Below are 11,524 nucleotides of genomic sequence, written 5' to 3'. Positions count from 1 at the left end.
CAACTCCTGTCTGTTCTTTGAGAAGCATTGCCCTTTGACCCTTTGGCTTTAACGTTGACAAACTGAACTGTTCATTATTTCAATCAATCAGAAATTCCTTCCCGCGTGTGCCTCCTGCTTTAAATCACTTGGCATTAGCAGCGGAACTGCAGCAAAATCAAAAGCATGCAACCTAATGTGGCAGAAACAGAGAAAAAAAACACATTTTGATCTAACTAAGTGAAGCATCAAATATGCCATGCAGAGAAATAACACTGGAAACAAACAAAATAATCTTGAATCAGCTTAAACACATCAACCCCAGCTCCAAGGGCCTCGGGGACGTTGCTGTATGGTTCTGATGAACACACCTACTCCAGTCACGAGAAATGTCTTGCCAGACTTCGCTGCTGCTCTTCATTTTTGGTGGCAGTTTTCCAGAAAGTTTTTCAATAAAACCTTTGCCATCATGATAGCCTTACATCTGTTTTGTTTCTATATAAGAAAATGCAATGCAGTAAATTGACCTATGAATCTCTGGGGATGTTTGATTTAAAGAGTCCCAGCCTGCTTTCCAAATGTTCTGATTTGAGTTGTATATGAATTAGGCATACACATGCATGCTTTTACTTATGTGTTAACCAGTGCTGTACAGTAATGTGTTTCTTTGTCACACATTACAGTAACGTGATTACTTTTTTTCAGTAACGAGTAGCGTAAGGGCTGATATCAGTTTGCCATCTGTATGTTCAGTGGACAGACTGGTCTGGGACATGCTAGCTTGGTGTGGGGCTGGAGATGTGGGGGCGCAGTTAGCCGCCACCAAAAGCGGAGAAATGCAACTCCAGGTAACTCCAAGGTTGTCTTATTGACATGTTGTGTTTTCTTAGCTGGCTTGCTAAGGTTACCAACTGACAAGGCCTCAATCAGGAATCACCTGGTTTAGTTCAGAGTTGGAGGATGTGAGAACATTGCAGCATCATTAAGAGGACGAGACTTCATGCAGTTAATGTGGCTAACGTCACGCTAGCTGTTGATGGTCAGTAAATATTTCCAAACTGTACGCTGGCTGGTTGTTAAACCAGAAAATCTTGTTTTTCTTCTTCTATATGTGTTAAACACAGAGGATGTAACATGTGGGCGTGGAGGCTTTTGATGGAGCTGGGCTGAGTAAAGTAAGTAAGGAGTAATGTCAATAATTACTTTTGATGTTGAGTAAAATAATGTAATGAATAAATTATTACATTTTTGACCCCTTGTGTGTACAGATCCCAGCAAGGTTAAACCAGAAATTAAATCTGACCACTCTTTTATTACTTAATTCTTTCTGTTATTAACAGAAATTAGAAATTGTGGAGATTTATTAGACATGACCTGATTTAACCTACAGCTAGACTTGGTCGAGGTCATTATATCACTACTTGTTGCTCTTCTCATTGATTATCTCCACTTATTGTGTCTTTTTCAATCTGTTTGTGTTTGTTTTTGTTGTGTATAAAACACATGTCAGGAAGACAGAGGGGAAACCAGGAGACAATCCAAATGGACGTTTACTCTGCAGTGCTAGCCAAGCAGAGGGGGACAGAATGGGAACTGTTTTCAGCTCCAGAGCTTGCAGATTTTTCCAGATAGCATATCTGCCTCTTTAATTCTGCCAGAAAGGGTTTGTATGAGACCCAGACCCTTCAGCAAGCATCAGTCTGTTGATGCAAAGCAGAGCAATTACAATTCCTGCCCAAATTGCAGAACTCACTCACTTCTCCAAGCTGAGGCTTCAGTGGGTTGGACTCTGCATCACAAGACCACTGTGTACACGCTGTACTCTTATCTTCTGTAGCAGAGAAGCTAAAGATAGGGATAAAGAGCTACAGAGCTACCGGGATGGGAAACAGGATCGCTCAAATAACACACAGACAAGTAATCTCTACACTAATCACACTAATTACTTCACTCAAAGGGGGGTTTGGTCTGAATATTAGCCTTCAGGCATCGTATTCCTTTTATCTTGGGTAGTTAGCTCTGTTAGTGAAAAAAAATCCACCTGAAGAGGGGAAGAGGTTCAAATCTCTCTCTCTCTCTCTCTCTCTCTCTCTCTGTCTCTCTCTTTTCTTTTTTTTTTTTACATTAGATAAAATAGTTTTCAGAATTCTTGAACATTACATCCGATTTCTTTGGATGATGTAAAGAAACAAGAGATATGGTGAACAGTGGCACTTTAATGTGATTTGTTCTGCACACTTCCAGCATCTTATGGAGGAAATCCATTACTTTTTACTTACTTATTACCACTTATTACATACTTATTACTTTGTAAAGTAGTGTTTGCTCTTCATTTTCTGTTCAAATAACTGTGAGCAGCAGCTTACAGATAAGATACATGTCATTTAAATTAAAAAAAAGAAGTTCAGGCAGGTTGAATGCAGTTTCTACTTTCATATCTAAAGAGAGTGCAATCTCAGATTTCTAATTCTTGTTTAAATTTACAAAAACTGTGATTCAGAGTAACATGTCAGATCTTAAATTGAGTGGTTTTCCAATTTAGCCCAAATGGTAGAGCGGCTGATTTAATAAAATATTGGGTCAGATTACTTCAGATTAGATGAAACCTGATCCTGATGATCCCTGCAGGAATCCCAGGAACACTGTGGGTCCTTCCAGCAGCAAACAGCACAACATAAAAAGTTCATATAGAAGGTATTATACATAATATGGATGTTAATGTTTATCAGTTTAAAATCAGTGCCTCTATGTTCAGTGTGTAATCTATCTAAAGCTGTGACCCCATGGCAAGATGTTTAGTTTTCCAATAGCACCTTGAAGTGGATTCATACACGGTCAATTAACACCCATAATACATTTCAGGAGCAAACATAGTTTGGGGGGAAGCATTTATGTTCATCTTTGATGTAAGCAAGCAGAAGTGAACAGTGTTAAGTGTGCGTTGTCTTTGAGAGTCACCCGAGTGAACGGTGTGTGTGTGTGCGTGTGTGTGTGTGTGTGTGTGTGTGTGTGTGTGTGTGTGTGTGTGTTGTGAGCCTGTGGGCCCCTGCTACAGCAGGTTGTGTGTGAGAGCTGCTGGTGCTGTGTGACCATCCCGCGGTGTGAGAGTGAGGAGCTGGAATCATCCGAACCCCCTGCTGCAGCTCCAACATCTGCTCGCCCGCCGTAACCAATCAGAAGGGAGAGCTCGGAGCCGTGACGAATCAGCCTACTCGGTGATCTTTTCAGGGGATCCTGGTGGAAGAGTTGGAACAAAAGCCAACCCCCACCACCCCGAAAAAACTCCCGCTGCATCCACCCTCTCCATCCTCCCCACAGCCTTCTGGCTTTGATATCTTACACCCCTGCGTGGAGGAATAGCCTCCCCTGTTCATACCCCCACACACACCCCACCTCAATACAAATAATCCCATGGATCATGACAGAAAAATGATGAGGGTTTTAGTATCCTGTACATGGTTGACATATATCTACCTCAATTCCTCAAGGAAAGGTTTTTTTGTGTCCGTTCTTCCTTCACCTTTCACAGGATAAATTGAGATATTCCTATACCGGAATATGTGGGCCTTGTCCAGTGAGACAGATCTCATCTGCAACCTCTGCGCTCAAAGTATCTATCTCGTTACTCATCTCTTATCTAGACATTCTCACTTTAAGCAGAGATAAAACTCTAACAGCCTGAGGATACACAGGCGTCATGTGAGCAGACATAGCAACACCAATCTTCCAATAAGAGATTATCAGACCACAGAAATGCAATTCATGCAGAATAAATCAGACTCTCTAAGACGTTTTAGGGGTCAATGTTACATTTTATTTGTGAAAAAAGACACACTAACTTTTGAACTGAACCAGACGGCTCTGTAAGAATGGTCCAGACAGTCAATCCTTTGGCCAGCCCAGCTCAGCAGGCTAATGACATGGCTCTCTCTGAACATCTGAGGAATTGGCAGACAGGCAAAGGGAGGACTGGGTTCACTGAGTGAAGTGCAGAAGGTAATTATGGGATGGAGTAATGTAGAGACAGACAGAAGAGACAGGGGGCACATCGAAGTATGTGGCATAGGGCCCATTGACACAATGGGTACCCGCACAGGGATGACATCCACTCCATCCAGATGATAGGCCGTGACCAGCTAGAATTACTCCGTGCTGAAATATGTCCTCTCGAGGCTCATACGATCCTGTTGTCTTTCAGAGGGACTTCAAACATTCAAAAGTTGAGTTGACTCTGCCAAACACTGACACATTATAGCACATAAATCATGCTCAATAGATATATGATACTTACTCTCCAGCTTTTGTCTTGCTTTCCGCCGAGCACTATGAAGTGCCAGTTTTAGAGGGTGAGGTGGCGGTCGTTGCTCTCTTATGTGACATACTGGAGCAGAGGTGAGAGGTGAGAGCTCTTTCCGGGCTAATCCTGATTTAATCTCTGTAAACTAAGAAGAAACCAGAAAATCCTGCACACCAGGTCATCAGGTAAGATAACCCAAATCTTACATGATTAGTTGTTGAATCATCATAACTAAATAAAGTCTCTACAATTGACAGAGTTTGCAGGATTTCTGGAGCGTTTTTTCGTTCTATGGTCCTTTACTTGATTTGCTCTCATCTCTCCAGTGATCCGGCTATCATCAAAGAAGGAGGGCGCCACAGCTTGCATGGCTCTGGTTTCAGAGCAGATGTGCCCGGGTATCAGGGATCACCTGGGGAAGCCTCGGCCTCCTGGCAGGACCAGCTGCCCTCCTAGAACAGGTGCCTAATGGCTATAAAATCAGGTTCGGTCAGTTCATCGTTACCACTTGAATTCGTGCATTAGTCAATCCTCTCCCTTTCATCCTCTAGGCTGTCAGCTCTTATTTATCTAATTGGTGTTACTGGTGAAGAGGCACTGACCCGCCACCCTTCACCCCTTCCACCAGCCTCCCTCCTCCTCCTCCACGAGGCCCTACCCCGGCCCTCTCATTGGCCCTTAGACCTCATGTCTCCAGCTCCGTACATGCAAACCCACTACTTTTATGCACCCTTGCACATTGAACTCTGTTTAACCTGTAGTGAGCAAAGGCTCATCATCAGTGACAGGTCAGACCCGGCTGACCGTCTCACCGCCAAGAGACTGAAGAGGGCCACGGATCTGGCCTTTAGGCCATGTTCAAAGTGAAAACACCCATGAAAGTACCTGTATGTTTTAAAAACACATGGTACCTTCTCAGCTACAGGCACCGTTGAGAAGATGAAATACAGACCTGGATGTCTAGTTTGAAGACTTGTCAGATGCCAAGACACTGCAGCGGTTTGTACTCTTTTGAGGCTATGATAAATTATTATGGCAGAAATAAAATGCTCCTCCAGCTCAGTACTTGTGAGATAAACAGCAGCGTTAGCACAATGCTACACACATGCACATGCTATAAGGTATTCTGTCTGTTATGTTCATTTGATTAACCAGTCCACTAATTTGCCAGATGACGTTGGACAATGTTGCTGCTGCTGCTGCTGCTGCTGCTGCAGTAGTTGAGCTAGAATTAGACCAGATCAGTGAGCTCAGTACTCCATCTGTGATTCAGTCACATTGCAATGCATCATAATCTCTTTTTTCCCTGTGATCCAGCAACAGGTTGCATCCTCTAGGTTATTTTTGTGGTCTCACAGATATTTACAGTCCACCCAGAGTCATAAAATGTTGCCCAGGGCAAAAACAACATTTAAATCCAATATTTCCACAGACTTCACCGGGTTTGGTTTTGGACTGAACATGCAAGTGCTGAGGTCACTGATGGGGCTAAGCCAACATCAACCTTTTCTCTTTTTTTAAGCCAGAACACTGTGGCAGTATTGAAATAGCTGTGGAGGCTGCATTTTATGACGCATCGTATTGTCGGCCTAAACACGACCTTAATCTACTGTCTACTTCTGTGTTTCCCTCTGTAGGAGCCGCAGTGCACTGACTCATGAGGACGGAGAAGTAGATATCCTACTGCAGGGATATTCGACAGAGTTATAAAGACCAGTGGACAGACAGGAAGTGTGGAAGGCTGACAGGAAGAGAGGCCCGATTTTACTGCGCCAGCGCTAAACGGGAGTTTCGAAATGGAGAAAGCAGAGAGGACAAGAGCAAGGAGGAGGAGGGGGGAGGAGTTGAGTCGACTGCCTGAGAAACGAATACTGGCTCACTGAAAGAGTTTCAGTCAGGAAGGCACAGTGGCTGGTGGGTAATTTATAGCACAGAAAGGCTTGTAGGGTGAAAAACATTATTTTAGCGGCCCCCACATCCTAATAGAAGCCAGATGTGGAGGGATTAACAAAGACCATTCCCCCTTCTCTTTCTCCCTTACTCTAACTCTCCCTCTCAAACCCTTTTTCGCCCTCCCCCCTCCTCTAACTCGAGTCCCTACTGTCTCATTTTCTTCCACTCTCTCTTTCATACTCAATCTCAGGCTTTCCTCCGCCACTCCGGCATATTTTTCCATGAGAGCGCGAGATGCACTGGGAATACGAGAGCAGTCAACACTCTGGTTTTTGAGGTGAGACTTAGGAAAGCGTCATTGAGCCTTTCCAAACAGATCCTCTGTTTATCCCCGCTCCCTGCTCGTGTGCAAACGGGAGCTTTGTGGTCACTGATGTCACTTTACTCCAGGAGCTGGAGGAGGTTGCCAGGCCACACGTCAGGCAGCAACAAAATAGCCTGGCATCACTTTACCCAATGATATCAGGATGCAATTTGTTTCCCTTCACAGCGAGTTCTCCTGGCCGCTAGAAAGGTATGATTAAGCAGTAGAGAGATACTGTTGTAATGTGGCGCCAGGATCTTCAAAAGCTCTTTATAGTTGTGAGCTCGTGGCAGCATCACAAAAGCCAAAGTGCCATTACCTGGCATGGCTTTGAAGGCCAACCAAGCCTGCGCACAGCAGACATGCCGAAACCCATATCAGCTGCGTAAGCCAACTGCAGCGCCAAAAGACAGATAGATGAGAAAGTAGGACAGATGTTTCGAGTCTGTTTGAGTGCATTAATCACTAAAATGTGTTGAGGGAGAGAGCTGCCAATGAAAAGGTCCTGCGTTCCTTTCAGCAGAATGGTATCAGTTCCAAAGTCAACACATTATGTAAATTGAATAAAATTATTTGCGCTCTTCCCTCAACACTTACATCATCACCTGGGAATAAAAGCTCAATGTTGCAACCTGTGTTGCAACCTCAGAGGACCTCTGGCGCTGAGATGAAGTGCACTGAGTCAGGGCAGGTGCGTCTCTGAAGGTTTGAGGTGAAGTTTGCTTTGTGGCAGCTCTAAATCTTGCCTCACATGAACAACTGACAGCATGTTTACATTGAGTTTTCTCAGTGTTTTTGTATGTGTGTTTATGTTTGAGTATGTTTGGTTATACAGTATAGTTCATAGTTTGATGTTTTGTGTGTATATAGGTATGTAACTATATGTTTATGCTTCTGTCTGTGTATTTGTATGTGCACGTGCTTGTGTGTGTGTTTTTGTGTGTTGTCGTCTGTAGTGCTTAACTGTATTTTCATGTATGTACGTAATTGTGTTGGTATTTACTTTTATCTGTGTGTGTGTGTGTGTGTGTGTGTGTGTGTGTGTGTGTGTGTGTGTGTGTGTGTGTGTGAAAGCAGCAGGGGCAGGAGCTCAGAGAATGACAGCGTGTCTGTGGCGGGCAGAAACCCGAACTCTCTGATCTCGTCTCAGAGTCTCCTGCCTCCCAGCTGTCACTGTGCCTCTGGCATCCTACTCGGCCTCTCGCCCCCCTCCCGCTCCCTTTGAAGACGGCTACCCAGGAAATTGAAAGCTGTTTTCAAACAAAGACAAGAGAGGAGAGAAGAGTACAGACACTGTGAAAAAGGGAGTGTGTGAAAAGAGGGTGATGGAGAGGTTTTAGGTTAAAAAGGGTTAGAGATGTTCTTCAGTGAGGCAAAATCTATCTTTACTGTCTGCGCTATAGTTAATCAAATGCTGATCAGACAGTATCATCTGTGATGACGTGCTTCCTTCCTGGCTACAGCTACTTAAAACAGTGTGTGCATTCGAAATGACATTTTATATCCTCTGAAATTTGACATTTTTTTGCATTAAATTGTTGAATTGTGTTTACTTATTTGTTCATTTAGATCAGTTAAGTGTCCCAGGCTTACCCTATACATTAAATAGGCAAGTTTGAGGAGTTAAATGGTTGGTTTACTTTAATCACAATAAAGCTAACATATTTTCCTCACAATTTGCCTCCTTTGTATAAGGGTGGCCGCAGACATTTTAGAGACATGGATATACCACAATGGGTATATGAGAAAAATATGTTTTTTTAGGAGCCCCAACTTCAGAATAATTTTAGAAACATGTGCTCCAGTGGAGAGCTTTACTGTCCCATGATTGTCAAAACACTGTCTCATGCTATTTCATGGTGGCATTGCTGTTGTAGACACTGAATACTTTTATTGTTGGGAGCATTAAAAGGGCACAGTTAAAGGAAACTAAAATAATCTATCCAGCATCTTCAATTTTAGAAAGACGTAGGTATAGTTTAGCACTGGAAATTTTTGAAATCATCTACATGAAGCCTCACAGTGGATTTCAGAATGATGATGTCTGTTTTAGTTGCTTTTATCACAGGGGTTAACAGGTTTGTATGCTTTCCCTGTCCCATGGGTTTCTTCCCCCAGTATAAACACCTGCGAGCCTGGTAGACTGAAGACTCAAAACCAGTGTGAGTGTGAATTTGAGTCTATCTGAATGTTAGTAGCATGTTCTCCCTGCTTTTTGCACACGACTCCTTCCCTGCAGTGCCCCTGAACAGAGATGTGCAGCTATGCAAAATGGATAAATGGATTTCAACTTCAAACTGATGCAGGCCCCTTAATCGTACAGAGCTGAAGCAGCGCTCATTCCTCGGGCCAGAAAGTTCAAGAGGGCAACTTGATTCCCCCAATAAAACGTATTTTATGGAGAACTGTCTCCTATTCTCAAACGACAACACATGGATGAACCAAATCCACAAACCTTATGTACACTTAGGCCAGGTGTGTGTGTGTATGTGTGTGTGTGTGTGGACAGGAAAAGTAATTGCTCTTTCAGATAGAGCATATTGTCAAGGCACAACGATCTCTCTATTGGCTGTCCTGCATGGCTGTCAGGTTATGTGGGTGGGCTTACCTAGTCACAAGACCAGTGTTAGTTTGAAAAGGGCGTGCCGGAGTGATTAAGATAGTAAAGCATACATAATATACAATACAGAAACAGATGAAACAACCAAAGTCTGTTCCTATCTTTAAACGTCTTCCTGGCACCCCAGGGCCCGCCCCATAACACCAGAACCGGCATCAGCGTGTGCCACATCAGAATTAGATCAACATTAACCTTAAATTTTACAATTAAATTTAATTTCCAAATGTGGCATAGAGAAATGCATGCCCCTACATAATAGAAACACATGTGCTCACACACATCTACATACACAGACATGAAGAACTTTAAAAAAACTAAATAAAGTATATTCTCAAAAATCAACATGTAAGATAACACTCTAACCAAGCAGCAGGTAATAGTTTAAGGCTTTATTGAGGGGAAAAGTGGTTTGGCAGTTTCAATACAAACTAATATGAATGCACAACAGTACAGAAAAAGTCATAAGAAGAAGAAATGTGCTTTTATACACTTTAAAAGTTATCGATTGTGAGGTGGAAACGAGAAAGAAAGTGGGAAAAGTGTCTACAACAAAATAATTAAGATGAAGAAGAAAACAGCTTGTTCAAAACACTGAAACATCTTGAAAACAGGTGGTTAAGAAAGCAGGAGTTGATGCAAGAATACTAGAAAATAAACCAAACATGCATCAGAACAAATGACAAAATAAACTAAAGAATACAAAAAATTAAATAATATTATTATAAGCTTTAGTTGTAACAAAACCAACAGTGCAAGTGCAACAAGAAATATCATCCAAAACAAGCACAGTAAATAAGTATTACCAAAGTAGAGTAATCAAATACATGAATACAAAAACAAACAGGTTAAAACGACCACTGATAATAAATGTTATGGCTGTTAAATCTTTACTCGATAATGAGTAAAGGATGGGAGTTGTCTGACCACGTGTTCACAGTGTTTTTATAACAGACGAAGCAGAGGCCTCTGACCTGACATCCTGCTCCGTCTGAAGTCTTCAAGACTCCCAGGGAGAGAATCTCTGTTACAGTAGAGCTTCCTTCAAACTTTCCCTCCTCATGTCTTCGAGACAATACAGGAGTGTGCCAGAGCACCGGGGTTCCAGTAGTTCTGCTGAGGTTTACACTGGAATAACATTTAGATGATCCATGTCTCAGAGGACAGGAGCCAGGCAGAGGGCATATGGTTGTGTGGTTTGGCCCAACGGCCGACAGCCGAAAAGACAGGCAAACAAACAGTGATGGACAGGTGGGCGTCACACGGGTGTGGAACAGCCAGACTGGCAGTCAGATGGAAAGCAGCAGCGGAGGATCCAGAGTGGCATCTTGGCACGAAGTGTTAGACCGACGCACAAGTCTCCCAGCCAACAATAATGTCTGCCTCATTAGATCTGGACCACGAGACTGACCAGTTGTTCCAGTGGGGAAAGAGCTCGTGAAGCGCTCCTGGTCAGGACTGTAAAGTTTATAAACGCAACAGATGGATTAACACACTGTTAAATAACAAGGTAGAGAGCTTTGGTTCCCTTTTTATGGTAATGAGAAACTTAGTGTGCTATTTTTTTCAACTGTAATCAGCACCTTTGCTACGTTTTTCCAATCATTCAAGAACTACAAAAGGATATAAATCTGATACAAATGTCTTCAATGTAACTTTAAAAAGAAACCAGCTCAAAACCCTCTGTGAGTAATGATGTATAGTTTGTGCCAGTCTTGTTGTGCCATATAACTGTCCAAATACGGACAACATGGCATTGTACTGAGACATTTTCTTATAGGCAGCCACAGTCGGGAGTTTGACTGCAGAAAGAGTTTCAACTACCTAAAATATCAGCCATAAAAGTGTTTGCATTTTTGTCTAGAAATACTGAGCAAGAGATTCTCATTTTTTCTCATTTTATAGACCAAGACTAACCCATTTGTTCATAAGGTCAACAGTCATAGAGCAGGCAATCCATCCAAAAAAAAGAAGTATTTCCAGAAATATTTCCACTGACAGAAGCACCAGTAGACCAGAATGCAAAGCTGGCAGATGAAAACGCTGCGTTTAACAGCCTGACTGTCAACTGGAAAACTCGCAATGCTATCACTATAAATTTCTTCATGTACAATTTTCACAGCTGAAATTTAAGTCTCATTCTCTGGAAGACATCAGAAGGCATCGTGAGGAAATAGGAGATTGCAGGAAGGAAACAAGAAAAGCAGATAAACCGAAATTGTGAAATACGTCACTTGATCAGAGTAGCTTGCATCGCACTGAACATCACAGACAACAGTGTTTGATATTTCTCTGCCCTTTACTCCAAAATGTGACATGTTTTTCTGTCAGTCTCTGATATGTTTCTGCAATGACTTTATTATGTCTGCTTGGA

At 42.6% G+C, this 11,524-nt stretch overlaps 1 long non-coding RNA gene across 3 annotated transcripts; it reads left to right on the top strand.

The window, feature by feature from the left end:
- Positions 1-526: 526 nt before the first annotated feature.
- On the top strand, positions 527-8,247 carry LOC122983421. 3 transcript variants are annotated; one of them, XR_006403683.1, is made up of 8 exons: positions 527-827; positions 1,104-1,154; positions 1,490-4,461; positions 4,603-4,737; positions 4,828-5,275; positions 5,914-6,190; positions 6,420-6,506; positions 7,611-8,247. It is a non-coding gene; the product is annotated as an uncharacterized LOC122983421 (long non-coding RNA). The 3 variants fall into 3 exon arrangements; XR_006403685.1 differs by lacking the exon at positions 4,828-5,275; XR_006403684.1 differs by lacking the exon at positions 4,828-5,275 and having other exon boundaries at positions 4,603-4,760.
- The last annotated feature ends 3,277 nt before the right edge of the window (positions 8,248-11,524 follow it).

This window comes from Thunnus albacares, chromosome 6 (genome assembly GCF_914725855.1).
Source record: "Thunnus albacares chromosome 6, fThuAlb1.1, whole genome shotgun sequence".
Taxonomy (NCBI): Eukaryota; Metazoa; Chordata; class Actinopteri; order Scombriformes; family Scombridae; genus Thunnus; species Thunnus albacares.
Note: the sequence above shows the minus strand (reverse complement) of the source record. Positions and strands in the feature narration are given on the sequence as shown.